The sequence below is a fragment of the Lampetra fluviatilis genome, chromosome 6 (assembly GCF_964198595.1).
Source record: "Lampetra fluviatilis chromosome 6, kcLamFluv1.1, whole genome shotgun sequence".
NCBI classification, from domain to species: Eukaryota; Metazoa; Chordata; class Hyperoartia; order Petromyzontiformes; family Petromyzontidae; genus Lampetra; species Lampetra fluviatilis.
The window spans coordinates 8432527-8437907 of record NC_136280.1 but is presented as its reverse complement, the minus strand read 5'-3'; positions in this window follow the sequence as shown (position 1 = coordinate 8437907).

Genomic DNA, 5381 nt, shown 5'->3' with positions numbered 1-5381 from the left:
CCTTTGCACTATCTAACAAACAAATATACAGGACATATATTGATCAACTGCTGGATGGAGGCCTTCCCACGCCGTGTCAGTCTTCAGGGGGGTTTGTGACTGCGATTTTACACCCGCGTGACAGTGTTGATCAACGGGAGTGTAACACGGGACTGATGTTACCCGTTAGCCATCGCCGAGAATCGAACTGAGATGGCCGGGTTCGTGGCGCTGAGCGCTAACCACTGCGCCACTACTCCACCGCATGTACAATATAATTAATTTGGGAAAACATAACATTTACAGGATAGAGTTATCATTTACATGCACGTCTTTCCACGTGAAAACGACGTTCTAGTTCATCGAATTACGTTGCGAACTAATGTTGCCTCGCATAATTCTCTTCAGCAAACTCTTTTTGACTCCTTTGCCAGTAGCAAAATATGAGAATAGGTTTTCCCCTTTTTTCTGGCAACAAAAACAGGCGTTGAGATGTTAAAACACCAAACTGCAAACCTTTTACAAGGAATCATGTCTGCATTAACCACAATACTTGTGGTCAGAATGTAAACAAAAAACGTACTCTGATAATATATGCATTGTCTTTGAAACTGATTGGTCCACACCAGAGACAGCTTTCGTTTGAGCCTAGTCCCAAACGGTGTTAGACCAGAGGACGCCAAAAGGCGTTTGGGACTAGGCTCAAAAGAAAGCTGTCTCTGGTGTGGACCAATCAGTTTCAAAGACAATGCATATATTATCAGGGTATGTTTTTTGTTTGCATTCTGACCACAAGTATTGTGGTTAATGCAGACATGATTCCTTGTAAAAGATTTCAGTTTGGTGTTTTAACATCAAACCTGTTTTGTTGCCAGAAAAAATGGGAATACCAATTCTCATATTTTGACTACATTTTCCCTCGCAAGGGTCACATCAAGCAAGCGAAGCCCGTTTATGTTGCCACAATGGGGTCATTGGTGGGATCCATCAAGTGATCCGTTTATAGACACCCCACTAAAATAACAGCGACATTGTATACAGTATATGGGATTAAACATTTTATTTAAAGAGCCTCTAACATGGCTTCCACCAATCTCAACCAATACACGTAGATTCACATTTGAACACTCTCCTCTGTAAGATATGGAGCCAGCACTCTCACAATATTTAACCGGCTGTTGAGAAATAAGAGGGTCATTAGAAATCAGTGAGGTATCCCTAAATGTATCAGCCTGTATTTCTGTCCAAGCACAAGAACAAATACCGTACGTGCAAAGCTGCTGTGTGATTTGACTATTACTGTTAATCTGCATATGTACGTAGAATGCTGTGAAGTCCACAGCGGAGTAGTCTCCACATACGCGATTAGTACGGTGCGAAAGAAGTTCAACATACGGTCCATACATGTCCATCATCCTATTGGCTTCCCGAACCAATATTACCAAAGCAGCATTTCTTGCAGCAAACAATTTTCCGGGACCGGTGTCGACCCCCTGGGTTTCACCAGCAGAGCCAGGCTTGTTTGAAAAAAAATCTGCTTGATTATATTATCAGATTTTTTTTGTTTGTTGTTGCAAGATCACTCTACTACACAGTACGTTGTTTTAACCGACGATCTTCCACGGTAACGCGTAACGACGGGGGGGGGGGTCTGTGTACCATTTAACCGTTCACCTGCCCGTTGCCGTCACCTTTTACCTTCGTAGGTGCGCAGAGATAAGGCGAAGCTCACGCACAGATGCAGCAGCACGGTCATCCTTGGGCCACCACCGGTAGGTTGCGCAACATCAGCGACTGACCCGAGCGAGCCGAGCCGAGCGACCAAACCCAAAAACTTGGGACCTGTCCGCCGCGTGCTCGGCTCACTCAGCTTGCGCTCAGAGACGCGCGTCCACAGGTCGGAGACGCACCAACGCGCGCCCGCCTCCGGCAGCGGTGCAATAATAATTATTCATGAATTAATGCGTACGCAGAGGGAGCAGAAAAAAAAACGCCACAGGGCAGGCGCCACCGTCGCCGCCGCCGCACATCGTGATAGCGCATGCCGCGGGGGGGGGGAGCGCGCTAATCGGGGCTTCCCATCGCGAACGCTGGCGAACCAAGTAATTCACACGTTGCAAAATGCGGTAGTAAACGCGTGCTGCCAGCGACGGCTGGGCTGTGTGGCGAGGCGTGTTTTGGTGACTTGAGCCCAGCCAGGGTTTATTTGTTTCTCGCTGAGTAACTTTGACTGACTTGACGAGGCGTATATACGTCTTCATTTCGCGGTGGATTGATGCAGGCTGTAGTGTATATTATACTGGTAGGAACCTCCTGGTTCCACCAGCCCACAGGGGATTATTGTGTCCGTCCGTCGTGCATCCAAAAATGGGAGGGGTGGGGCTGGGTGGAGAGGGCTGGGTGGGGAGGGTGGGGTGGGGCTGGGTGGGGCTGGGTGGGAAAGGGCTGGTCACCCCGTGGTGCCCTTATAAAACTCAACGTTTAACCTACTCACGCTGGCTTGTGCCCTCTCAGTCGGGCATATTTGCGGAAAACACCACGCCGCCGTTGACCCTGGCCATTGACCGAGCAACCCAACGTTCCTACCAGCTCCCTCCGCAGGAATGTGTTTATTGTCGTGGAGAAACTTGAGCTGTTGGGTTATCAAACCATATACTGGTTCTGTCAGTGTTCTTTAAACAGTTGAGATTCCCAGAAGGTAACATATCTCCAGTGGCCGCAAGGAAAAAACACAGAAAAATCGAACTTTGTATAAAGATGAAGAGATAGGTGATTTAGGGCTAATCTAATCAAGTTGTCACGTGGGCAAACATGCCACTTGAGTTTTTCAGCAAACCGGAAAGTTTTAACAATTTTATTTTCTTATTTTTCAAGTGGTAGGAGACATAACATCCAGTAGTTATGGATTTCCACTATCTAAATATGCAAAGTGTTTATACAATTAATTTAGATTATATTTTTTTATTGCAAAAATAATACATTTGGAAATATGGCAACAGAACATCTCAAAGTTACCTATGCTCACCTTTAACACCTTTCTAATCATTCAGCACTCGTGTGAATGAAAGCATTTTAATTACTAACGGGACCAGTATTTTCACGTCACGTGTGCTCAAGCACAGTACCATCTTTGCAAACGTTTTGTTGTACGAAAACATTTTCACTTGCCCCAAACAAATACATGAATTCACACAAAACAGGTGTGCAATATGGTTAATCTCTAAAAACAATTCTACACCGTTGTTTGGAATTTGAGGATAACACATTTGCGTTGTTTTTTAAGCCAAAGCAGGAGCAAATGTAACTGGAAATCACAACAAGACGAGCGTGGCTAGGTACACAGGATATGCGGTTTTTTCCAGTTTGATGTTGGGTGTACGTGCTATGGTGTCGGGTTTCCCATGGCTACATCACCTCTCAAGTTCTACGTCACCCATTAGTAACGTGCAACCAAATGCAATCTATACACAGTAGGCAGAACATGCAAGTTGTAAGTGTCCACGAACAAATCGGATTAAATTACAATACTTTATTCACATTTATTCTGAAAAGACAAGACCACTAGTTCGTTTGCTGTGGGAACATTGTGTGGCTCAACAGCTTAACTGACCCGCGCTCATACAGTTATATTCCGCAGCTGTACAATAACCGCATGCGAGATCTGCACACGATCAGAAATTTAAAACTGGACAAACGACATGAACAGTTTACGATTTTGTTTTTATAACAAAGTACGTACGTAGGGTAACCGCGTGGAGTTCATCTGACAGAACGCAATACTTTTACGACCAGGGCAGGAATACGAAATGCAAGTGAAAGCCAGAAAAACGTGTTCTTTACAGTAGGGCAAGGTTCACTCTAGTGACTGCCTTCGATTAGCACGGTTGGCTACGTACGGTGCGAAAGAAGTTCAAAATACATACATCATTGAGAATACCTTCAGGTGTTTTTGTATTGTGTACAGGGCAGGCCAAGTGGACTGTTACAGGCGAGTCCTGCCAGGTACCTTTTGGAAGGCACACGGTATTTTAAAGAAGTGCAATTGCGTGGCATTTGGGACAAAATTGAGGATGATTGCTTATACCAAGTAATTTCCCGACTTGACTAAAGAAAATGTGTTTTGTATACAAGCGATACAAAGGAGAAAATATATCTCACACACAAAGAAGATTGTGTCAGCAGTATAAATGTATGGTGTCAGTGTAGTGCTTTAATTTTAAAATTAAACCAAATAAAATCGTCCCATCTTTTTCATTCACAGGCTAAATTAATTTTGTATATAGTTTTAGAATGTAAAACTTGCCGATTAAGACTGCATGCCAGTTATAGTAGTTCTGTAAACACATGGAAGACCACACCGTAATAGGGAGTTAACATAGAAATGCAGATTCATGTACATAAAACAGCAGAACCTAAGAAATAAAAACGTCAGCATCGCTTCTATTTACACGAGTTACGTTTATACTATATCATAGCCCATTAGTTTATTAAATGTGACAACTGTGTTGTTGCACAAGAAGAACTTAAGGTTTGCAATTGACATTGCCGAGTGCACGCAACATAAAAATGATACATTCTCATTAGTTGACTGTGATCAACAAAGTCAGCCTGCACCAACAACTGTGGTGGCATGAGGGCAGTTTATTGTGGAGTGTACCCAAGTGTACAACTTTAAAACGAGGTTCCGAGACCAGCTCCTTCCAAACGGAGAACATCGTGGAGCATGCGAGGCGTCAGAGCAGGGCCTCATTTTTTGCGGCGTTCAAGGGGCACATTTTGTCTTGAGACCAAGGTTGGGCAACTCGACAAAAGGCAGCAAAAACCCCATTCACGTCCCAACAGCGGCATGAACCTGCCATGAGTGGCAAGTTTCAAAACACGTTATGCACACTTTGGGGGATTGTGCACCACCCACGGATGATCTCGACATGATGACAAAACGTCATCGCCTGTAAAAACAAGAAGACTCGAACAAAATTGGTTTGTTCTCTATGCTTGTAGACAAAGTGTATGTTAAATTTCGATTTAAAGCTTTCGTGACTGCAGGGATTCATCTTCTTGGTTCTTACGTGACTTTACCGAAAGAACCAAGAAGATGAAAGTGTATGTTCTCTACGCTTGTAGACGATGTGTATGTTCGTCGATTCTGAGGTGTTTAAAGTGTACCGCAGGTAGGTCCACAGGTAGGTGACCGCTGTCAAGTGCAAGAAGCGTATCTTTAATACAAACATTACTTGCCCAAAATTCATGACCACCTCGCCACTCATCCTTGCGAGTGACACCTACCTTCACGGTGTTGCGTACAGCCGGGATAACGGCCGTTGGGCTCAGGTTACGCTGTAAAGGGAGGTGCGCAGTATCACCTTCCTCCCTTACCTCCCTCCCTCCCTCGCCCTCCCTCC